The 26149-nt window shown below is 42.2% G+C and overlaps 1 non-coding gene and 1 pseudogene across 1 annotated transcript; one reads left to right on the top strand and one right to left on the bottom strand.

The window, feature by feature from the left end:
• Positions 1 to 532: 532 nt before the first annotated feature.
• The window catches only part of LOC117198412 (glycine cleavage system H protein, mitochondrial-like), a 42622-nt pseudogene continuing 17005 nt past the window's right edge, over positions 533 to 26149 (bottom strand).
• LOC117198416 (small nucleolar RNA SNORD58) lies at positions 767 to 831 on the top strand. The gene has a single exon (XR_004479577.1). It is a non-coding gene; the product is annotated as a small nucleolar RNA SNORD58 (small nucleolar RNA).

Genomic DNA, 26149 nt, shown 5'->3' with positions numbered 1-26149 from the left:
AGGGAAGGAGGGAAGGTTGGGTTGGACTTTGAAAGCCAAGTTGTCTGGCAGAAGTCGTCGGGGTGTTGGTTTAAACCTTGGAATATCACTTGGCTGGGGTGTTGGAAATCCAATGAGCTCTTCTTCTCTGGTGTTCCAGTATCTCTTTCAGAATCCTCTATGACCAATGATGCTGATTGGTTACAGAAAAGGAAAAAAATTCAAGGAGTGCGCTAGAACAATGAGAAGAAATTTCTTCTATGAGAAGAAATTTGCATCATAGTGTTTGGTTTGCGTTTACTTCCTATGGAAGCTTCTATTGAGGTTATCAACAATTCTGGGGGAAATGATTATGGACAGAATGATCATTACAATGATCACTACACTTCTTTTTTTTTTAAGTAACAAATTGCTTCTATTGCTGAGAAAATCTCAAACATTCTGAATTGAATTCTTAAAATGTATGCCAGTGTGCTCTCAGAGAAATATAGTGTGAGCCACTTATGTAATTAAAAAAAAAAATTTAGTAGTCACATTGAAAAATATATAAAGGCACAGTTGAAGTTCATTTTAATAATATGTTTTACATAACTCAATATACCCAAAATACAGCATTTCAATATACAATCAATATATACATTTCATTAATGCAGTATTGGAAATAACACACGTGCCCAGCACATGCACCACAATACAACAGTACCTAACAGGATGTAATGTTAAGGTGAAATGTAGTCTGACCAAAACTGTACATTCCTTCAGTTTTTATATTAAAATTAAAAATTCACTGCAGTGATGCGTTTCTTAGGACACCTTTGGATCTTCTGTGAAAATAAATCGATTCTGAGCAGCCACATTTTGGTCAGTGATCAACAGTATACAATGAACACTCTGCATTAGGATTTGTGGAATTGGGTAAAACTACCAGAGAACTGCTTGAGAACCTAGCATACAAATCAAGAACACTCATGAAACTGCCCAGGCCATTAAGGGTATGCATCTCCAAAAAGCCACCAAGTATCTGAAGGATGTCACTTTACAGAAGCAATGTGTGCCATTCCGCCGATGGTAGAGTTGGTAAGTGGTCCCAGGCCAAACAGTGGTGCTGGACACAGGGTTGGTGGCACAAAAAAAGTGCTGAATTTTTACTGGACAATGCTCAAAAATGCAGAGAGTAATGCTGAACTTAAGGGCTTAGATGAAGATCCTCTGGTCACTGAGCACATCCAGGTGAACAAAGCCCCCAGGATGTGCCACAGGACTTAGAGAGCTCACAGTCAGATCAACCCATACATGAGCTCTCCCTGCCACGTTGAGATGATCCTCACTGAAAAAGAACAGATTGTTCCTAAAGCAGAGAGGAGGTTGCACAGAAGAAAAAGATATCCCAGAAGAAACTGCAGAAACAAAAACTTACAGCACAGGAATAAATTCCACAAAAAATAAATGCAAATAAAAATTAAAAAAAAAATTCGGTCCTTCAGTCATACTAGCCACATTTCAAGTACTCAATAGCCACCTGCAGCTAGTGGCTACCATATTAGATAGTACAGGTCTACACTAAGACCCATAATCCATTTTCTTGTTCGCAAGTTTAATGCTGTCGTCATCACTGTCATCATCACCACCACCACAAGGGCTTACTGAGCATGTAAGTGCCAGGCATTGTGCCAGGTTCCTTTGTGAGGGATGACATTCTCTGGGATTAGACTCACTGGATTTGCACACTGGCTCTTCCATGTACTGTCTGTGTTACCTGGAGCAAGCAACCTCAACTTCTTTGCCTGTAAGATGGGGACAGTAATGGCAGCGCCTTCTGAGGGCTGTTGTGAGGAAGACAAGGCCATGCTGGGCCGGGAGTCAGCTCCTGATAAATGATAAGGAGCTCTGACTCATTTTCTTGCTTGAGGGGACCTACCACGGCTGAGATAATGTTTAGGCCCTATCTCAATGCAGGGACGTATCTCTTCCTCATGAGGGTCTTACCTCTCCCTGGAAGCGTATGTCCCGAAGCACCAGAAGCAGCCACCACAACTGACCTCTCAAAGTCAGTGGCCTGAGTGCAGGTGGACAAAGGACACAAACCACAATTTGACAGGTGGTTGTCTGTGTCCTTCCCAGCTCTTATTTGATCTCAACTTTTCTGTCCTAAATTCATTAGTCTGGGGCTGAAATCTAAAAGTGCCTAGTGTGGGAAAGTGGCTTTCATTCAGATTTTAGTCCTCTGAGATGTTTTTTTGAAAGGTGACACTGTGGTACAGCAGAAAGGAAGTGAGGAGGTCTGGATAGGCAGGTTACTTTGGCCCTCTGAGCCTCAGTTTCCTCATTTGTGAATTGAGGTTAATGACATGTACCTGGCAGTGTTGCTTTGAGGTTAAATGTGAAAGTGTATTTGAGAAAGCCTCTAACACACTCTGTCGTCCATGTTCAATAATCAATAACTGATGATGAATCTATGTATTAGATAATTTATGTTGGGATGCTTTTATTTTTAAATATATATTTGTTTATTTATTTATTTAGCTGCATCAGGTCTTAGTTGTGGCACGTGGGATCTTCGTTGCAGCATGGGGGATCTTTCATTGTGGCACGTGGGCTCCAGAACGCGAGGGCTCATAGTTGCAGCACGCAGGCTCTCTAGTTGTGGCGCACGGGTTCTAGAGTGCGAGGGCTTAGTTGTCCTGCGGCATGTGGGATCTTAGTTCCCTGCCCAGGGATCGAACCCATGTCCCCTGCATTGGAAGGTGGATTCTTAACCACTGGACCACCAGGGAAGTCCCGGGATGCTTTCTTTTAAAATTGAACTATAGTTGACTTACAATATTATATTAATTTCAGGTGTACAACATAGTAATTTGATATTTTTGTAGATTATACACCATACAATGTTATTATAAAATATTGACTATATTCCTTGTGCTGTACAACACAGCCCTGTAACTTATTTTAAATTATTTTATAATTGGCAGTTTGTACCTCTTAATCCTCTTCACTTATTTTGCCCCTCCCCCCTTCCCCTCTGGTAACCACTAGTTTGTTCTCTGTATCTGTGAGACTGTTTCTATTTTGTTGTATTTGTTTGTTTTGTTTTTTAGATTCCACAAATAAGCAAAAACATACAGTACTTGTCCTTCTCTGTCTGACTTATTTCACTTAGTATAATACACTCCAGGCCCATCCATGTTGCTGCGAATGGCAAGATTTTACTCTTTTATATGGCTGAGTAATATTCCATTGCGTATATATCCTACCACATCTTCTTTATCCATTCACCAGCTGTCGATGAGCATGTAGGTTGCTATGTGGGATGCTTTTGAAATCTTTGCTGTGGTGACCTCAAATCCCTTGTGCATAAAGCCCAGACCCTCCCATAACTGATAACCTGCTCACTTTGACCTTGACTTGGGTAAAATTTTTCATAAACTTTATGATTATCACAAGATGTATATTAGCTTAAGCATGGTAAAAAACAAAGAGGAAGATGAAATCCTCCCTTAGTGTTTTCTAATAGGATTATTAGCTACTCCTTAAGTAAAATAATTATTTACCTGTGGTACAGCAGAAAGAAAATAGGGTTTGGAAGTCAGAAAGACCTGGGTTTGAATCTGGCTCCACCCCCTGACTAGAGCACAACCTTGGGCAAGTTACTTAACCCCCCTGAGCCTGAGTTTCTCATATCTAAAACTGGGATGATAACCATCTCAGTGTTGTTATGAGGCTCTCAGGACATTTTAATAGTTTTTTGTCCCCTACAGATATTCTCAAGCTTGTCTTTTATTCTTTTAAACATATTTGTGTTGGGACTTCCCTGGTGGCGCAGTGGTTAAGAATCCACCTACCAATGCAGGGGACACGGGTCCGATCCCTGGTCCGGGAAGATCCCACATGCCGCGGAACAACTAAGCCCATGCACCGCAACTACTGAGCACATGAGCCACAACTAGACAGCCCACGTGCTGCAACTACAAAGCCCACATGCTCTGGAGCCCGCACACCACAATGAAAGATCCCGCGTGCCGCAGCTAAGACCCAATGCAGCCAAAAAAAAAAAAAAAAACCACACAAAAACAAACAACAAAAACCCCAAAAGACACAGGAAATCTCACTAGAAAACAAAGCACAATTTAAGCATCCAAAAAAAAAATGCACAGCATAAAACATATCAAGTAGATAATCCCTGACACTTAGGATGGTTCAACTTAGGATTTTTCAACTTTATGATGGTGTGAAAGTGATACACATTCAGTAGAAACTGTACTTCAGGTTTTGAATTTTGATCTTCTGGTTTTCACATTCAGTACAGTGTTCAATAAGTTACATGAGCTATTCAACACTTCATTATAAGATAGGCCTTGTGTTAGCTGATTGTAGACTAATGTACGTGTTCTGAGCACATTTAAGGTAGGCTAGGCTAAGCTATTATGTTCAGTAGGTTAGGTGTTTTAAATGCATTTTCAACTTAAGATATTTTCAACTTGTGATGGGTTTATCAGAACATAACTCCATTGTAAGTCAAAGATCTGTATACATAAAATGTGAACTCATACTCCAATGCAGGGGGTGGGGAGGAGTGGGGAGGAGAGAGAGAAGGAGAAGTTGATCATTGGTTACCATTGGAGATAACCAGAGAAGGCACTGAATCTTTAAAAAATTGGCAAGTAAACGAAAATATTTAAGCATTTATTCTGTGTGTCTTGTATGATCAGTCTTACGTAGTAATCAAATAATGCTAATTGATGAGGGAGAGGTGATCTTTACAAAGAATGACAGAAAATCATTTTGCAACTCTTCATGAAGTAGTTCATTAAGGTAAATCCATCAGTGGATGAAACCGTTGGACAAAAGTTTGTTATGGAACTTTTCTTTTTTTAAAAAAAACTGGGCTTCCCTGGTGGCGCAGTGGTTGAGAATCTGCCTGCCAATGCAGGGGACACGGGTTCGATCCCTGGTCCGGGTAGATCCCACATGCCGCAGAGCAACTAAGCCCGTTCGCCACAACTACGGAGCCTGCGCTCTAGAGCCCGCGAGCCACAACTACTGAAGCCCACGCGCCTAGAGCCCGTGCTCCGCAACAAGAGAAGCCACAGCAATGAGAAGACTGCGCACCGCAACAGAGAGTAGCCCCCACTCACCGCAACTTAGAGAAAGCCCGTACGCAGCAGTGAAGACCCAACTCAGCCAAAAATAAATAAATAAAATATTTTTTTAAAAAAGAAATAAATCTAACAAGCAAAAATTACATAACTTCATTGTAAATATTAAGAAAACCTAAATCAATGGAGAGATAAACTATGTTAATGACTCAAATAATACCATGTTAACAACTCAGCAGGATAATGAATTAGGTTCTCCCCAAACTCATCTATAAATTCAGTGCAATTCCAGGCAAATTTCCAAAAGGGCTTTTCACAGAACTTGATAAGCTAATTCTAAAATTTACATGGTAAAAACAAGGCAAAGAATATTCAAGGCACTCCTGAGAAAGTACAGAGTGGGGAGTTTGCTTACCAGATATCAAGATTTATTATAAGCCATGGTATTACAGTGTAGTATTGGCACAGGGATAGACAAACAGACTGATGGAACCAAAGAGAAAACCCAGAAACAGACTCATAAATGGAAATATGATATATGACAGAAAGGGCACTGCAGTTCAATGAAGAAAGAAAATTCAATAAAAAGTCTTGGAACAACTGGTTTTCATATGGAATAAATGAAAGTGGATCTGTATCTCACATACTATATAAAAAATAAATGACAGATAGCTTAAAGATTTAAAGTGAAAGGCAAAACTTTAAAAGCCAATATGGAGAAATATCTTTAAGATCTTAGGGTAGGAAATAATTCACTGAACAAGATACAAAATGTAAAAACTGCAAATGAAAAGTTTGATAACTTTGGCTATATTAAAATTAGAAATATCTAATTCATCAAAGATTCCATATGTGTTCTTCTTCGTTTTATTCCTTTTCTCCTTCTTACCACTTCCTTTCCCTCTTCTTCCCTTCGTAAAACATTCAGTACTAAAAAGTTAGGTGAGGACAAGTCAGATAGTTTATCCCATTGGAGGGTGAAGGGAGAACAATCGTGGCACAGAGGGGACATCAGAGTCCAAGCAGCATGGAGGCATCTGCACAGGAGATGTATCAGAGCCTGAACAACGTAAGCAGGGGAACTGTACAGGGGCAGAAGCCTGGAATGGGCAAGCACAAGGCAAGTTAGAGTACAAGGCAAGTGGGGAAGGCATCCAGACAGGGGGTGCATCCTTTCAAATATACATATGAAAACATATGATGTCTGTGATTTGTTTCAAAATAATACAGGAAGTGAAGGATGTGTGTGGAAGAGGCAGGATCAGCCAAGGGTTACAGTTTGGTAAGTCTGGATGATGGGTACATGGGCTGTATTAGTCTATGTTTTCCTATGTCCAAAATTCTCCATAATAAGCATTTTTTCAGTGTAAACACACACACACTATAATGAAAATGAAAACATAAGCTACAAACCAGTATAAGAATTGTGCTACGCGTATAACTGATGTAGGATTAGAATCCATAATATATAAAGAAAAAAAATCCCTCTATGTCAACAATAGACAAATAATCTGCTTCTCGGAAAAGGAAATATAAAGGCCAAAAAACCTGAAAAAATTCCTAACTTCATAGTAATCAGAAAAATGCAAATCAAAAGCACAATTAGATACTAGTTTATCTTCATCAGATTGACACAAATTAAAAGCCAATGATACGCTGTGTTGTTAAGTCTCATGCACTGCTTGTAGGAGTGTAAATTCATCAACTGTGTTTTGGCATCATTTAGCCAAGTATAAACTCTTACACGTGTGCACCAGGTCATGGGAGTAAGAAGACTTAAGGTAAACTTGTTTGTAATTTAGAAAACAAAAGCAAAAACTGGAAACAAGCCAAATGTCCAATGGCGCAATGGATTAGTAAACTGTGATACACAATGAAATGCCATAAGCAGTGCAAACGTACTGCATACATCAACATGAATGAATCCTGCAAACATAAGGTTGAGTGAAAAAGGCAAATCACAGAAGAATACAAAAAATATAACACCTTTTTATAAAGTTCAAAAACAAGCAAAACTAAACAATGTATTCTTCAACAACACACATACATACATATGTGGTAAAATATAAAGGAAAGCAAGGAATGATAAAAATTCAGGGCAGGTTTGTCGTGGAGGGTGAGGATGGAGAGGAGGGAGAGGCTTCAAAGATATTCTTAGAGTTCCATTTCTTAAGACTGGATGTTGGGCACATAAGGGCTCATTTTACTATTTTTATATACATATAACAATACACACTTATACATATATACACATTTATACATATATAAATGTGTATATATACATTTATACACATTTATACATACATATGATTTGTATTGACAAAATATAAAATCTCCTAATAAAAATTTTTAATCGAAACAGAAAGAAGACTATTGATATCTGTAGTAGTTATGAGCAATGAAGATGTTTTTGTCAGTGCTCCATGACAGCCAGGGCAAACACACATGCAGTTTATGCCTGTGGTCTCAGCATCCTCACATGCACCCGCTTTTCACTCAGAAGTTCTGCAGATGGGATATACTAGCAAGAGGACCCTGTGCTCTTGGTGATGGCTGCTGTCACCATTGCTTATCCCAAGATAAACAGAAATGCTAAGGAGAAACAAACGTGGTCTGTGGAATCAGGTAGGTAAAACCTTCCGATTAAATAGTCACTTCTACTTATTTGGAAAGCCTCCCTCAAACTTATTTTCATCATCTGTAAAATGGGCATAAATGTTACCTTGTTAGGTTGACATGAGAATTAAATGAGATTATCTATGCTCAGGATGCAAGGAATGGAAATCTCCTTTTTCAAATTACATTAGAAGAGCTCCAGCATTTGGTGGGAATCTGCTATTACCCTGGGAGGAGGGGAGCCCCACCCTGTTTCTACATCATCCTAAGACTGTCCCAGGCTTACACAGTTATGAGCAATGAGATTTAAACAGACCTAAGAGAAAAATAAATACGATACTATAGTATGTCAGATAGTGAAAATGATAAGAAAAAGCAGGAAAGATGGATGGGAAGTTGGGAGGATTATGGGAGAAGTGGTGGTAAACTGTATCTTCAAATTATGATGTGTTCTATGTAAGATAAGCTTAGATAGGTCACTATCAGTCAATTTTTTTATTCCTTAAAGGGAATAAAGATATTTGAACTATTTGAATTCAAAATCAATTGAATTCAAATATTTGAAGAGTGAATATTAAAACACAGATTAATTGTAAACAAAATAAATCTTTATTCACCTTCTCTCCAGATGGACAGGAAATACTTACATAAAGATGATCAAGAAAATCTGCACTTTGACCTGAACCAAGTATCTTGCATGGTAGTTGGAGTGCTAAATGTGCCAGTTGGCTGAATTGTCCAGCTAAATTTATTTTTTAAAAAAGAAGAACACATCTTTGGAAACATTGTTCTCATCAAACATTAAAATACTAAAATGTTTTTTAAAAAAGAGAGAGCGAGACCTAAGAGACATATCCACCAAATGTAAAGTGTGGATTTTAGGTGGATCCTGATTTGAACCAATCAACTATAAAAATATACTCTTGAGAAAATGAGGAAAACATGAATAAGGACTGGGTATTAAAAGATGCCAAAGTGTGATAATGGTATTGTGACTGGATTAAAAAAATTCTTATCCTTTAGACATGAAGCCTAAAATGTATGGATAAATGTTATAACAGCTACAAGTTGCTTTAAAATAACCCAGTGGTGGGAGAGGAGGGGAGGGATAAAGATGGAACAAGAGCAGTCCTGAGATGCTCACTGTAGCTGACTGGTAGGTACAAGGGTGCATTGTTCTCTTTGCGCTACTCTTATTCTGTGTGAAATTTTCCATGGGAGAAGGGAAAGATGGGAGAGGAGGATGGAGGGAGGGAAGCAGGAAGGAAGGAAGATCCTTGGAACAATGCCTCGTATCTCTCAGAGCAAGGGTCCAGCTCTGAGAGTGGTTTCTGCTGCCCTCCTGCAGGAGATAACATCACTGGCCAACGAGAACTTCAGAGGAGGGTGGTTTCACACACTATGCCAATTTCACCATTCTGTTGGGGCCAAAACCTACCCAAAGGGCTGCTGTATCAGAATGCAGGGTCTGAGCAGGCCCAGGCGTCCATCCCTCGTGGGTTTCACAACCCTGGCCTTTCTCAGTCCCAGGAAACCATGCGCCAGAAGTGGGGCCACTTTCCTTTTTAAACCTCCTGAAAGATCAAACCAGTTCTGATCTTGGGTAGCCTCGACCTGCAGCGGCTTGAAGCAGGATTTTGGTTCCCTGGACAGACCACCAGGGCCAGTGGCCAGAGACAAGGCCCTGGTCCGTCAGCTTTGTAGAAATGAATTCCCACAAAGAGGTGGAAAGTAGTGAAACAAGTAAAGTGTTTATTAGGAGGAAAAATGGTACGTGTGGATAGACACACATGCAGGCTCAGAGAAACAGTCGCACCCTCGTGGTAGTTTGAATCACTATTTATATGGGGGCATTTCTTCTGGGTTTCCTCTGGCCAATCACCTTGCTTTGCCTGGCTCTGAGTCCACATTTGGTTTATCTCAGGGTCCTCCCCTGTGTGCGTGCGCATCCCTTAGCCAAGATGGATTCTAGCGAAGAGGGCTATGGGTAGGTTGACATCACCTACTATGGGGTGGCGCCCCCTCCCTTTTGGCCACCTGAGGAGCCTTTCTGTACGTGTGTAGTCAGGAAGGTCTCCTTAACCTCGAGAATGAGAAATATGTGGTCTCTCTATCTTTTTTCTGGGCAGGGCTCAGCTCCTCTTTCACTCCTGCTATTATCTTCATCTTGGAGTATCTGTCCACAGGGGACAAACTCCAGCTGCTCAGCTTGGGGCCCATCTATCTCCTCTTGAAAAACACCAAACATTTTCATTCCACTCCTTCTGGCACAGCCTGACATCCCTTGAGAAGGAGTTTGGAGCTAAGAACAAGAGCCTGGCCGCCCCACACCCAACCCCAGGCCTCTGCCTGCTCCTGGGAAGGGGAAAGACATGGTGTGGACTCTGGGTGGGGATAATTTTTCCTGATAATTCCTGTTCCTCCCCTATTCTACTTCCCCCAACCAATACAGACAAGGAGACATCTCACTATAGACGTGCCAGGATAAAAGTTAAGTGCCCTTGGGTCCCTGTGTTATAAGTAAAGGGAAACTTTCAGGGAGACTCCAGGTGCTGAATGGGGGCTGTTCATTCCCCCTCCCAACAAGAGCTCCTCACTCAGCCACTGGCTTTTACTGCCCCCTTGTGGTGATTTGCTTCTTATAGACAATCCTGCATTACAGATTTCCCACCCACAAAGCCAAGTCGGTTGGTCCCCTGCAAACCTTGCATTGGGGCAGTCTTCATTAAAGATCAGACATTTCGCTCAGTAGTGAGAAAACTTTCTTCCAAAGAAAGTAAGTACATGAGTATCTTGCAGACAATTTCTTTGCTTCTTTTTTGGGGGGGACCATGCCCTGCAGCTTCTGGGATCTTTGTTACCTGACCAGGGATCGAACGTGGGCCCACGGCAATGAAGGCGCCGAGTCTTAACCACTGGACCGCCAGGGAATTCCCTCTTTGCTTTTTAAAAACGTTAACGGTTGAAATTTTTTTTTTTTTTTTTTTTTTTTTTTGGTGGTACGCAGGCCTCTCACTGCTGTGGCCTCTCCCGCTGCGGAGCACAGGCTCCGGACACGCAGGCTCAGCGGCCATGGCTCAAGGGCCCAGCCGCTCCGCGGCATGTGGGATCCTCCCAGACCGGGGCACGAACCCGTGTCCCCTGCACTGGCAGGCGGACTCTCAACCACTGCGCCACCAGAGAAGCCCAACAGTTGAAATTTTTTAAAACAAAAATTTGGGGAGAAAGAAACCTCATGAGGTGGCTATAGGGAAAGGGGATCAGGAAAATGTTCCCTGCCTCCATATGGGTGAAGGAAGCTCTGTAATTCCTGTAAAAAAATGATGCCCCTCTGGACACTGTGCTTGTTCCTGGCAGGGTCGTGGCTGGATCTAACTTAAACTGAGTCCCCCTAAAACCAAGTTTCCCTGTCAAGTTTATGATTAACCTCTCTATCCAAAACAGTATTCCCTTTCTTGTCCTGCCCCTGTTCCTCTCAGGACTGAAGAGTATCAAAGAAAAGGGGAGACTGAAACTGAGCAGGACCCAGCAGGACCCTCCCAGGTACAAAAGGCCCTCTGTGTCCCCCGTTTCTTGTTTGTAGAAAAAGGCTTTAGTCCCCTACGCCTTCCCTGAGTTCCAAAGAGCAGACTCAAACAGTTACTAATTAGGGAAGTGAGGGAATGCAGAAACAAAGGAAAAGCAGTAAAGAAACAATAGTTCAGTGATAAAGCAGAGTCCTAGCTTCTTCTCAAGGGATATACATAACAATCTGACACACACCTTTGAGCTGTTCTGTAGAAACTAAGACCCCTCCCCCAGGTGGAGGATAGTGACTACTTGCTGACCACCAGCACTAGACTCCAGACTGGTTGGAACCAGAAGGTTGATGATTAACATTCCAGAAACATCACCCTATTACCTCATCACCAACCAATCAGAAGAAAGTCATACACCCTAGAGCCCTCACCCCAAATGTTGCCTTTAAAAATCCTTCCCTGAAAGCCATTGGGGAGTTTGGGTCTTTTCAGCACAAGCTGCCCCTTCTCCCTGCTTGGTGTCCTACAAATAAATGCTGAACTTTCCTTCACTACAAGCGGGTGTTGGTGATTGTCTTTGGTGAATGTCAGGTTAAAACAGGAGGGAAGGAGGCAGGACACAACCTTTAAAAGAATGACATTACCAGAGGACATGACATAAACTGATTAGAACCAAATAGGTCCAAGATGGCGGACAAGTCAACTTCCACTAGACTTTAAGCCTCAGGATATGCTCATTGTAACACATCAGCAAGCTAAATGACACACACACAGGCAACATGACAGTTCCAAGGCCAACCATAAAGGTCAAAAAGTAGGCAGTGGGGACATCCCTGGTGGCACAGTGATTAAGAATTCGCCTGCCAATGCAGGGGACACGGGTTTGAGCCCTGGTCCGGGAAGATCCCACATGCCGTCCGTGCACCACAACTACTGAGCCTACGCTCTAGAGCCTGCGAATCACAACTACTGAAGCCCGCGTGCCTAGAGCCCGTGCTCTGCAAAGAGAGAAGCCACCGCAATGAGAAGCCCATGCACTGCAACGAAGACCCAATGCAGCCAAAAATAAATTAATTTAAAAAAAAAAAGTAGGCAATGGCCTAATTTCTGGAAATCCCCACCTCTTCCCCAAAATAACTGGAATACTCCTCCCACTCATTAGCATATGAAATTACCCACCCTTATAAAAACTGACAACCCCATACCCTGGGGCCACTCTCACCTTCTGAGACGGCCCACACTCTGTCTGTGGAGTGTGTTTCTCTCTAAATAAATTCACTTCTTACCCATCACTTTGTCTCTCACTGAATTCTTTCTGACAAGACATCGAGAACCTGAGCTTCATTAAGTCCTGAGACCAGGTGTGTGATCTCAGTTAAAAGACCGTGGGTTCAAGTCCCAAAGTGAGTTACATGGTTTCAGTTTTAGACCCCAGGGTGAGGACACAGACAAATGATTTGATGAAACCTGTTTATGGTTTGCTGCTTTCTGTCCTGTGTGGGCTGGTTCTCAGAACACCAAAGAGCAGGACTATCCCCGACCATTCCATACGTCTTACGCCTGAGCAGATAGTGCCAGAACATTGCGAAGTATTCCAATTTACACCCAGAGGCCCTCAACTAGAAACACATCCATCTTCTTCATAACCGTAAGTTTAAGTGTCTGATAGTTGGGTTCTTTTTATTTTTATTTTATTTTATTTTTTTGTTTCAAACTAGTTTATTTAGGGGTTCCATTTTCACTCCTCAATAGATTTTATGTATTTCTCACATGCTTTTTCACTCATTAGTTCATCTAGTTCTGAAGGGTTACTGAGTGTCATCTTCATCAGCCAACCATCTTCATAACAAGATTTGTTGACAAGTCCTGGATTTTCTGCTAGAGCTTCATTAATTTCAGTTACTTCTCCTGATAGAGGAGACTAGAGTTCACTAGCAGCTTTCACACTTTCCAAAGCACCAAATTCCCCTTGTTTGTTCAATTTTGTCCCAACTTCAGGCAGACTACAGTAAACAACATCTCCCAAAGCTTCCTGTGCAAAACTGCTGATTCCCACTGTTCCAACACCGTTTTCTGTTGTTACCCATTCATGTTTGTCTGTGAATTTACGACCCGACAGCAGAACGGGACCGGTGCGCAGCGCCCGGACGGCGCCCGCCCGCAGTCCCCAGGGCCGCGGCGGGCAGGGCGCGTTGGGCACAGAGATGGCGCGCGGGCTGCAGAGCGCAGACCGCGGCCCACACGCTCCGCGCCCCTCGCAGCGCCATGTTCGCAGGGGTGCAGAAGGTCTCCGCACAGCATTTAGAGCACCCCCGGCTGGAGGGGGCGGGGCCCCCAGCTGGGTTCTTTTTAAGTTGTAATGCAAGTGCCTGACTTAAGCTCTTGATTGCATCCACTCCAAAGACTGCCATGTGAACAAACATATTGCCAGCCACACAATTAGATAAAGATCTAGGCTGACCCCATTAAGTTCCTCTGTTTTAAAGATCTTTGGTTTGGCCACTTGCTTTTCTCTCCCTGAGTTTTAATTCCTGCTCTTACGTTTTACAGTCACTACTAGGCCCCCACCTTCAACCCCAATAAAAGCAGAACAAGCCCATTCTCTCTCTCTCCCCCAACGACCTTCTGTGGCCTCAGGCATGCTGTGTACCCTCCAGAACTTGTAAGTAATAAACTTGGTTTACTTGTTTCATAGTTTCTTGATGGTTATGGCTGAGGGCGTCTTGCACTCATAATAAGAACCACAAGGGCTGGTCCAGCCACATTAAGGATAGAAAGCAGAGACCTGCACAAAACAATAGCTTTGCCCAAAGGTGACTTCTCTCTAAGCTTCTGATATTCACTATGAACACTGTGTGCGTGTAAGCAGTGCTTATCCATGACTTGGAGGAAAGCTTGCCTTTCTGACTCTTGCTGCCACAGCAATCTTGGAGAGACCAAGCTAGAGAGACTGGAGTCTCAGGAGGGAGCCCAGTAAAGTGGAAACACTCAGGCTGGGCAGCTGGAGAGTCCCATATCATAACTCCATGTCCTTGGGAAACCAATTTAACCTCAGAAGGCTCTTTCATCATCTCTAAACGAGACAGGACACCAGCACCCACCTCAAGGAGTGCTGGGGTGATACACGTGAGGATGGTTGAGATCTGCTCACACCACTGCTTAGACATGCAGAGAAAATGTGGTCAAGTACATCTTCTACACAAGTCATGGGGGTTGGGGTGCCAAGACTATAGTTTGGCATCTCAATCTCCTCTGGTCCAAACCTTCTCTTCCAAGTTCCTTTCCAAGTACAACTTTGGGTTTTTTTGTTTGTTCGTTTGTTTGTTTTCCAAGTGCAACTTTGAATCAGGAATTGTTTAACAGTCTCTTTTGAACAACAGTCTGTTTCAAATGAATTTTCTGTCACTTGGATGGAAACGATACTGTATCCCATCCTTGTGCACCTCTCCAAAATGGTACCTGGGTACACATGAATGTGGGAGAAGGGCCAGGGATCCACTGGAGGTCCCCGGATCCATGCTGACTCCTGCAGTAAAGAGTCAATCTGGTTTGGTCTGGCCGTGAACAAGTGACCACTATAGGGTGACTGGTCCCATCTGATCTTTGGGCCACTACTGAAGTCTCTGTGTCCAGTCATTTGCCTGTGACAATGAAGGCCATGTGCCTTGCAGCCCTTCTGTCCTCACCCCAGACCTTTGCTGACCCACTTTGCTGACTATCAGCCTCCCCTATTGTGGTTTCACCCTGAAAATGAATTAAACAAAACATATGCCTCTTAAGTCCCTTGCCTCTCTCTGCCCCTCTTCGTCCCTCATTCTGTGGGGGCGGGAGGAAAGGACATCCTGGACCTCCCTGGTTATAGGCCCTTCTGCCCAGGAGTCTTAGTGGAATCTCTGTGCACCATGGAAGAACCTCTATGATCTGGCCCACCGTTTTCTAAACTGAGACTGTTCACTAAGTATTCCCAGCCCTCTGCCTTCCAGGAGCACACTTCCTGCCCTCTGTGCTGAGTAGGCCATGTGACTATTCTGGCAGCAGCAAGACCAAACATGTGTCACTTCCCCTCACAACTCAGAACCACCCACCAACCCATAATGGATGTCAAGTGTGAGTGAGAAACCTTTGTTACAAGCCACTAAGTCATTGGGATTGTTATTATAGCATAGCCTAGATGATCCTGACTGATACACTTATATAGCTCCTAAAAGAAGCTTTTAAAAACGGTGTGTACCCTCTTGCACACTTTTAAGATGACATCTAAAAATTTCACTAAACATTTAAATGGTTGCAAGGGATATAATTTCCATCTATTGTAAATACTAATATTTTAAATAAAAACTGTTACATCAGCCTTCTAAAATATCCAATGGAATCTAAATATTGAAACACTTTCTTACCCACTATCATCAGTTGTTTAAATCCATGAACAAGCTCTTCTTCAACATTTGGAAATTTTACATTTTTTCCTTCTTCTCCTTGAATTCATGTTTCCATTCCACATCCTCTGTATATCTTCACCATAAGGCAATATATTTTTAGGCTTTAAAGTCTTTTATCCACCACCTTATCAAACTTAGCTATAACAAAAAAGGCATGTAAATTGAAATTTTGAAGTTTACTTTATTCCCTGTCAACCATAAATCCTAAGTGTTAAACATATCTTCTGAATTGAATTATTATTACAAATAGAATTAATACAAAATTGACCAAAACAATATAAATATAAGTTTTGATGAATAATTCTTAAACATAGAAAGCATCTTTTAGCAGGGAGGGGCAAGATAGATGGAGGGGATTAAGAGGTACAAACTATGTGTAAAATAAATAAGCTACAAGGACATATGGTACAGCACAGGGAATATAGCCAATATTTTATAATAAATGGAGTATAATCTTTTTTTTGGAGTATAATCTTTAAAATTTTTGAATCACTATGTTGTACACCTGAAACTTATATAATATTGTAAATCAACTATACCTCTATTAAAAAAAAAAGCAAGCATCTTTTGTTGATGTATATACAGTCATCCCTCAGTATCTGTGGGAAATTGGTTCTAGGATGCCCACAGATACCAAAACCTGAGAGTGCTCAAGTCCCTTATATGAAATGTATTTGCATACAACCTACGCACACCCTCTATCCTCCCTCCCATATACTTTAAATCATCTCTAGATTACTTATAATACCTAATACAATGTAAAGGCTATGTAAATAGTTGCCAATGCAGCAAATTCAAGTTTTGCTTTCTGGAACTTTCTGGAATTTTTTTTACCCTGAATATTTTTGATCAGTAGCTGGGTGAATCTACAGATGTGCAACCCTCGAATACAAAGGGCTGACTACACTGCAAAAAACTAATTGACCTAGTGCTAAAATTCTTTCTTATAATAGAAATAGAAAATACCAAACATTTTATAAGATGAAGACTGTAATAAGGCTATTCTATATGATTTGATAAAACAGGTTGACTCCATTTTTTAATAACACAAAGAATCTGAAAGAAATATCATAGAAATATCATCCATGAGTTTCAGCCAATATGTCCTGAAAATGTTGGTATTCCCGGAGAACATGAGCATGGCTCAGCATCACTGCCCCCTGCTGTGCCCGCTGTTCACAGGCTTGTCCACCAGCTGAGGACGCTTCTAAGGATGAGCACTGAGAACACAGGAGCTGCTTCCCAGGGAGGCGTAATTCCTACTGTGCTCTCTTTGCTTCGCTCCTGGGGGATTCCTTCAAGTGCAAAGCATTTTTAGGCAAATGGAGAGGTGGATAAGAGATGGAGAGATCTTAAATGTTCTCATCACAAGAAAAAAGAAATTGTAACTATGTATGGTGACAGATGTTAACTAGACTTGTGGTGATCATTTTGTAATATATATAAATATTGACATATTGACACCTGAAACTAATATAATGTTATGTCAATCATATTTCAATTAAAAAAGAGAGAGAGAGGGGCTTCCCTGGTGGCGCAGTGGTTAAGAATTCGCCTGCCAATGCAGGGGACACGGCTTGAAGCCCTGGTCCAGGAAGATCCCACATGCCACGGAGCAACTAAGCCTGTGCACCACAACTACTGAGCCTGCGCTCTGGAGCCCACGAGCCACAACTACTGAAGCCCGTGTGCCACAACTACTGAAGCCTGCGCACCTAGATCCTGTGTTCCGCAATGAGAAGCCACCGCAATGAGAAGCCCTCATACCGCAACGAAGAGAAGCCCCCACTCGCGGCAACTAGAGAAAGCCTGCTCACAGCAACGGAAGACCCAATGCAGCCAATAAATAAATTAATTAATTAATTAAATCTATTTAAAAAAGAGAGAGAGAGAGAGGTGGAAAAAGCAAAGAGATTAAAAATCGCCACAACTCCCTGAACCCCAAGCTCGCATACATCTTTCTCCAGAACTTCCCAATATGACCAAAATTCCTTACTTTATATATAAGAGAGGTATGTGTAAGAGAAGAAGCCCTGCAGAACCCTTGAGTAATCATCAGAGGAGCAACCCCACAGAGGGAGATCTGGGGTGGGTGTCACATGTGAGAGGAGTAGTCACCTCAGAGGCTTTTACAGGCAGATCAACTTTAGGAAAGAAGTCATATGGAAGCTGAGATTCTGAATACTGACTCCCTTGAAACTATCTATGTACCTGGGATACAATTTAGGTACATAAAATATGATGTGATTGGAACATTTTCTGGCACTACCCAAATTTTCAAGATACAATGACTAAAAACTCATGGATATATCTTTTACAAGAGTTTTTTCAGATTCCACGTATTAGTTGAAGTAGTGAAAACTATTTTCTGGTTTCCCTGCCCACACTCCCTCCTGGAAAGACTCTGTGCACCCCAGGAGTTTTGTGCACCTTGTTTGAAGACCTCTGAACTTGTCGACCTGGCCTGGGAACTAAAGAAATTTACAAAATCCTTTTTCCTTTCTACCTGCTGGCTCTCAGCTCCGGGCTGGACTTAAAGCTTTGCATTCCAGCAGCAGGACCAAGGCAAAAAATGTCTTTGGCAGTTCATATTCAAGGGAATGCAAGAGAAAAAAAATCACAATGATACAATTCAAAACTCTTGTCCCCATTACACCTGTAAAGTGCTTCCTGCAGTGAGTGACAAGTAGAAAGTAGTAAATAAAGGACAGCGTCAAGCAGACACATCTCACATGCATGCACCTCAGTCCAAGCCTGGCTCTAGGTTCAAATGCTATTGCAGGCATTTAGGAACTTGGTGCAGAGTTGCTGCTGCTGAGCTAACAAAATAAGGCTCATAAGGAAAGCCTTTCTCCCCAGATATGAACTGTGTACCTACCACATGCCAGCCCCAATGCCTGTTCTGTCGTCTAACTGCTCAAGGACATCACTGTGGCTTCAGGCTCTATGACATAAAGGTGGAAGGTCCATGGTGGGTGGGCTGGGAGGCTGCCAGCCATCCTGGGTGGTTGCTCAAGTCTTCCTTCCCAGGTGGGAAGCTGAAATCTAAAGAAAAGGCAGAGAAAGGTTCAGAGAAGAGGAAGACCTCCCTTCTGCCCAATCCAGCTAGAAGTCCCTGGAGAGCGGGCCACCTCTTTGCTAACCCCCAGCATCCAGCAGGTGAAGGAACTCAAGATCTGGAGTCAGGCAGACCTGGGTACCCACATGGCCCTGCCTTGCCCATCATCATGACCAGGCCAGTCACTGACCGCTCTGCCGTGGAGGTCTGCACTGGCACATGGGGATTAGACACACCTTGTCTGATTATCACAGCCATTGACCCAATGATTAAGCAGGACACCCAACAAAGAGCTGCCACCTGGCTCATCCTGGCTGCTCCAGATTTGTGGCCCCCATGCCCTCTCACCTTGGTTTTATAACCCAAATCATGTTGAGACAGCCTCTTCCCATATCTGATTTCATCCTCACAACCATCTGGAGAGCTACTTTTCCATTATCTCCACAGGATGAAGGTGGGACTCTCCCAGGTTAAGACATCTGTCTGTAAACTATTAAGAGGCAACTCTACCCCTCTAACCTCATTCTGTCCCACTGTGGAAACTGTCCTTTCCATTGGCCCATAACTGAATCGTGAGAAAGACAAAGACTTTATGAGTACAGATATTTTCTCCCATAAAATCTGGGGGAAGGAGGAGGATCCGAGTTTTGGTGTTAGTAAAACTGTAACTTGTAATAAATAACACAAGAACTGTATGAGGGGGTGGGGGAGGCAGGCGCTCAGCAAACATCATCCTGCAGGAGGCGCTGTCCACTCAGGGACATGCAACCGCCTTGCGGCCGGCGGTGGGGGGCTGGCGGTGAGGGTGGGGTATGCGTTGTTTTCACAGCCTGAGGCAACCCAAGTGCTGCGTTATTTGGTGTGTATCTACTTATTAAAATGTTTGCTTTGCTATAAACAGTCCCAGAGAGCTCAAGCAAATAACACTCCTTTAAAATCACAAGATAATACATGTATCCTGCACACACACAGAACCCTTTCAGAAATACACCCCAAATCACTCCTTCAACAAGCCTCCCAAGCAAAGGTGAGAGTTTCTGATCACTTCTTTTTAGCCTTAGAAAATGTCCTGTTATTGGCTTCAAAGTTGCTTAAGTGTGTGGTGGTTGGTTATGTTATTCATTTGATACATAATTGGGTGTAATTTTTATTCGTATTGTTTCAGGTTTGTTTTTTTTAAATCTTTTTCAGTTTAACTTTACTTTTTGAATATCTAAAACATTTTCATGATTCAGAAGTTAAAACTATATAAAAATGTTAGGGGAGCCACTGACCCAAACTACCTGCCCTGGCCAGGCCCGATGGTAACCAACTTCATGAGTTATCTTACAACAGGAGGTCCTGGTAAGGAACCCAAAACTAACAAGTTACCACCAACTGGAAGAATTCAGGAAAGGTCAAAAGGAGAGAGGAGACACCAGTCCATATGTCCTACCAAACCCCCAGAATCCTTCTCGCTGGAATCCATCTTGGCTGAGCTATGCGCACACCACCAGGAAGGACCCTGAGTCAGAATGATTGGCCAGAGAGAACCTGTAAACTAACCCCATTACCATAAAACCCAGACTGTGAGCAATGTGGCAGAGCAGTTCTCCTGGGTTCCCTTATACCCTGCTGCTCTCTATCCTGGCGACCCTTTCCAATAAAGTCTCTTGCTTTGTGAGCACGTGTGTCTCCTCAGACAATTCATTTCCAAGTGTTAGACAAGAGCCACTCTAGGCCCCTTCCTGCAACAAATGGCGATGCTGGTGGGACCTCTTCTTTGTTATGAGTCACATCCTGTCTTGTGAAATGGGAAATTCTGGTTCTGTTCCACTGTGAATCCCTCTTGGGCAAATTCTGACTAACTGGAAACATTTTAGCTATGAGCCGCGACTAAGAAAGAGATGATATTTTATTATAACATTGTGTGGCCACCATATTGTTTAGACTCCAGAGAAAATTGGTGTAGGTAAAACTCTTCAAAATTCCAAAACTGGTTCTTCTTGCATATACAGTTACAAAAGGCAAGCTTGATAAAACGTCTTTTCAGAATTCCGACCCTGAGGGAATAAGTCCTTCTAGGAGAACTTGCTTTTCTCGCTCCCTGCCTTGAGACCAGGGCTCTCAGGATCACTTATCTTATCTAGACCATCTTTAATTTCTGAGACTGAGGAAAAAAAAAATGGTAAGAAGCCTTTTTAAATATTGCCTATTTCAACTATTATTTATAAGCTAGTGAGTTTTATATTTTAATACCTGATTCATGACTAAGTTTAGAAAATGAAGCTATGAGATCTCTGGTATTTGTCTATATGTCTGTGTGCATTGTATATATGTCCTTTGGACGGTATTATCAAAATTAATTCAATGAGCTCTACTTAATTGGCTTAAAGGAAGTTAAGTGCTTATACAAATTCTCAAAAATATAGAAGTTAACTGGCCAGAATTAATTTCAGGTTCACATGAACTGGGAAATATTCTGTATTAAATTAATATCTGGTATTAAACTTATAAAGTTTGTTAATTTAATTAATATAGACACATCTTTAGGGTCATCAGCATTAAGTATAATACCTTTATTGTAACTAGGTTTAATAGAAGTCAAATAAAACCTTATTATATCTGTTACAAATCTGTCAACAAGAAAAGTTAACTCAAGAAAAAACTTTTGAGGAAAGTAAATGTAAATGAGATAAGAACTTTTAGGTAAACTCTATGGGAATAATTATGTTTTTGGAATGCCTACTTGACAATGATCTCTCCAGATATTTGGTAACATAAAATTTTAGAGTAACATTAAATTAAGTTAAATGATGGAAGTTTGTTGAATAACTGGGTCATTCCGAAGTAAAATAAGATACTGAGACATCAATTACTAAACAGAAAAACTAAAGGCATTTAGGACTACTAATTAATATGTTTGGTGCCACCCTGAAATGTTTTCTGTAAGAAAGCAAATGTTTCTAGAAATTATCACTGGTATTTATGTTCACCAATCTACGGAATGCTAATGTAAAAAACAGTACATAATTGCTTACTACTTAGTTTTCACTAGAAATGACGGTTTTTAAGAGTTGAAGACTCTAAACAGGTAATTAAAGCTAATAAAAATAATAAAGGAAACATTTCGGTATACAGTAGGGAAGTAGGATGTGTGTTTTCAGTGAAGAAGGTATGAGGGATGGAATTGCATTTTAATAAGGGAAAAGAAAGTGAGTCTGCCATAGAACTGGTTGTTTCTGGATGGAGACGAGAATGGGGGACAGATTAATATGGATACAGAAAGGGATGGAGGGTTTGTGGATGGTCAGGATTGGCTAGGTTTAGATTGAAGTTAACTGAATAAATGAATTTTAAAAGTAAGCTGGTACAAAACTTGAATATGGCTTTTTTTTTTTTTTGCCGTGCGCGGGCCTCTCACTGTTGTGGCCTCTCCCGTTGCGTTGCACAGGCTCCGGGCGCGCAGGCTCAGCGGCCATGGCTCACGGGCCCAGCCGCTCCGCGGCATGTGGGATCTTCCTGGACCGGGGCACGAACCCGTGTTCCCTGGTGGCGCAGTGGTTGAGAGTCCGCCTGCTGATGCGGCGGGCCCCGGTCCGGGAAGATCCCACATGCCGCGGAGCGGCTGGGCCCGTGAGCCATGGCCGCTGAGCCTGCGCGCCCGGAGCCTGTGCAACGCAACGGGAGAGGCCACAACAGTGAGAGGCCCGCGCACGGCAAAAAAAAAAAAAAAAAATACTGTATGGATAAATGTTATTAATATACGTATTCTAGAAATTACATGGAATTCTTAAAAATATAGTATGTACTAGTAAAATGTTATCAGTCAAAATTCTAGCTATTTTAAAATGTTGCATGTCACAGCAGTAAGTTTCTTTTGTCAATTACATTGTGATCAGATGTTTAATAACCATGACTTTTTAAGTCTTTCTGTCATTTATAGACAGTTATTGTTGTACTTTGATAAATCTCAGATTGTACTGGGGAACTGGGTAAGATTTGTTTTTTTAATTTTTTTTTATTTATTTATTTTTGGCTGCATTGGGTCTCTGCTGCTGCGCATGGGCTTTCCCTAGTTGCTGCGAGCGGGGGCTACTCTTCCTTGCCATGCGCGGGCTTCTCATTGCGGTGGCATCTCTTGTTGTGGAGCACAGGCTCTAGGCACGTGGGCTTCAGTGGTTGTGGCTCGCGGGCTCTAGAGCGCAGGCTCAGTAGTTGTGGCGCACAGGCTTAGTTGCTCCACGGCATGTGGGATCCTCCCGGACCAGGGCTCGAACCCGTGTACCCTGCATTGGCAGGCAGATTCCCAACCACTGTGCCACCAGGGAAGCCCTGGGTAAGTTTTAAAGAATCCTAAGGAAAAACCTGATGGCTTCATAAAACTATTAACGAAAGGATTAGTTACATAGGACTGAGTGAACTGGTGAATACTGATATAATTTTTATGGTTTCTATCTGAAAAATTACTGGTTTAAATCTGTGTTTTTCAGCTGTAGGAAAAACCCTTCCCTTCAAACTAATTATGACTTACAGTAATTTGGTAAATTATACCTTTGTAAGCAGAATTGAAATATTTATCTTTGCTCTCTATCTGTACCCTCCAGAAACTGGAAACTTTTAGGTTCCCAGCAGCTTTATCAGATAAGTTAGGAAGGCCACCTCCTAACAGGTGTAAGAATCTTGATATTTTGGGGACCTCTAAAAGCGAGAAATTCACCAAGGCAAAATTTGATGACGCACTCTCGGCATGGATTTCCTGGCCCAGAGAGGCCTTTTGGGGAATTCAGTCTGAGACTCCTGAGAAATTACACCAGAGTCAGTGTGGAAGAGCCTATGTGGTTGATGGACCAGATTTACTTTAGAAACAAATTAATCTTAATTTGGCTATATTTGACAAAAATGAGGGTAATTTTAGAGAGAGAGAGAGATTTCAATGGATATCAAATTCTAATTCTGTTTATTGAGGTCTATATTCACTAAGACTCACTTCTCAGATAATTCCTTGCTATTATGTTATATTGTTGCAAAGTTAAATTGAATTATTAATAGGCCACTCTAAGTTTGTTTTTGAAACTTAACTCAGTAATCTGTCTTTGGCTGAAGATCAAATGGTCCATGATCTGCAACCAGGAAGTTAATACCAGGCTATGGTCATTTAAATTTAAAGGCTCCCTTATTTGGGGAGCCAAATAAGGGAGTTGGGGTTGGGTTGGGGACAATTAAACCATACTAGGGATAACCAGCCTGGTAACACTAGGAAATTGGGCTGGGTGCCTCATGGACAATACCAATATAAAACTTCCCTTAAAGATAAGGATTGGTACAGAACAGACTAAGTCAGATGACCTGGGATATACTGGGCTGCACCCAATGGAAGTTCTTGACTTATACTCTTGCTTATGACCTTACTAATACTGCTAACAGTACTATATTTATATTGCCTGTTTTACAAAATTGCTGTTTCTTGAATTACCAAATGTGTGACTGAGCCTCTGATAAAATGATGATATATAGTTCCATATGAGATCAATGATTGTAACAGTGTAACTCTAGATATGGAAAGAAGCAACAAGAGGGAATATTTTCCTGGACCATAAGAGACTAGTAAGACAGGTGGTCCAGAGACTTTTGGCTACTGTTAATAAGGCCTAGTCCAGTAGTAGCACATTGAGTGGCCTATCAGCAAAATCTTTGCCAGACCTAGGAATGAACATTCCTAGCACCATGAGATGAAATGGTCATGAAATGCCCCCTAAACCATGGTCAAATTTATGACCCTGAAGGGGCCCTGCCAACTGAAAATTGGCACTTGCCATCTGCCTCTGCAAGGATTAGGTCAATGGCCACTGCAGCCACTGACCTTCAACACACTCTGAAAGGAGTTCAGGGTGGAGATCAGGAATGAGGCACTCTGTGCTCTGGAAAAACTGGCAGAACAGGCCTTCAGATAGTTAGATACTTTCAGGAAAAGACTTTATGAGTCCAAATTCTTGCATCTTCTCATATCTAGAAAATCACTAAAATCATTAATGGTGACATCTGCTTTGGCCATTAAGGAGAGAAATGCAATTGAAAGTCAAAATGCAGTAGCTGTGGTTCAGACATCCAAGGTAATACTAGGTGGCATTATGGACGTGATTTCAGACAAGTCCTCGTATTGCTAAGAACTTGAGTTTTCTGAGCTGTGTCAGACTTGGGATGCCACCAGCCATTCTCAAAACAATGTCTGCTGGCAGCTGGTAGCTGCAACCTTATGGTTTCAAGATATCCTCTTTTAACTGTTAAATTTTCAGAAAATGAAATTGCTTTAGATCAGATAGTAGGAAAAGGAGACGTGTAGTGGCCAATAGCTCCTGTTATGTATATATTAATACCACATTGGAAGTTAAACCTACTTAGATAAAAGCAAACAACTGGCTACCTGGCTACAAGTCTCCTCAAGGTGTGCGGTTCCAGACTGGGTTTCAGACTTATTCTTCTGAATTCCTCAGGGAATGAGATTTATTTTGTCTATTAAAATTCTAGTTATCACTCCTCCAACTACTTTTAATAGGGTCTGTTACACCAAAATGGCAGGCCAAGGGATTGAGATTTTGATCATACAAGACTCAGATACAGGACTTAGAACTGAGAAATATTTCCAATTCAGTGTCTATTCTCCAAATTGAGGCAGCACTATGCCCCATTTTAGCAGAAAGTGGCCAGAGCCGTTGTCATCTAGTTCCCTGAATTGAAACTGAGTGGGACTCTGTGGGGCTCCGGAGTACAAATCCTTTCGGTGTCCCCTGTTTCCTGTTTGTAGGATATAGGCTTCATTCAGCCTCTTTGACCTTCCCTGAGTTCCAAAGGGCAGATTCAAACAGTTGCTAACCATGGAAGGGAGGGGATGCAGAAACAGGGGAGGAGCAATCAAATGGTGGTGCACCCTTGTGGCAGGGTCCTGGTTCCTCTTCAAGGAGTATGCATAAGAATATCTTTGAGCTCTTCCACAGAGCTGTGGCCCCCACCAGGTGGAGGATGGTAACTTAAGGCTGAATTCAAGGTTCCTGGAGCACCACTCTGTTACCTCACCACCAACCAATCAGAAGAAACTCACATACCCTGAAGCCCTCACCCCAAATTTTGCCTCCCTTTTCTGGGCCCAGCAATGACCATCCTGTTAGGCCTCCTGTTAGGCCCCTGTCTATTTCAACTGCTTACAAGGTTCATGTCCAACAGGGTCCAACAGTCTCAGGCTAAACTGCTGTTATTACAAGGGTGAATGCCAGTTTTGGACACAGAATACCTCGATTTAGATCAGGTGGAGAGAGACTTCTACTCTACTAGGCAGGACTATCTCCACTCTCGGCAGGAAGTAGTCACAGAAGAAAGAGACCTCCGCCCCAATTCCCAAGAAGTATCTTGAGTATGAAGTCTCTTAGCAGGGAGTCGGGGGAACCACTAACCGAAACTGCCCGCCCTGGC

Source organism: Orcinus orca, chromosome 3 (assembly GCF_937001465.1).
Source record: "Orcinus orca chromosome 3, mOrcOrc1.1, whole genome shotgun sequence".
Lineage (NCBI taxonomy): Eukaryota > Metazoa > Chordata > Mammalia > Artiodactyla > Delphinidae > Orcinus > Orcinus orca.
The sequence above is the reverse complement of the archived record's forward strand: the minus strand, read 5'-3'. Positions and strand labels throughout refer to the sequence as shown.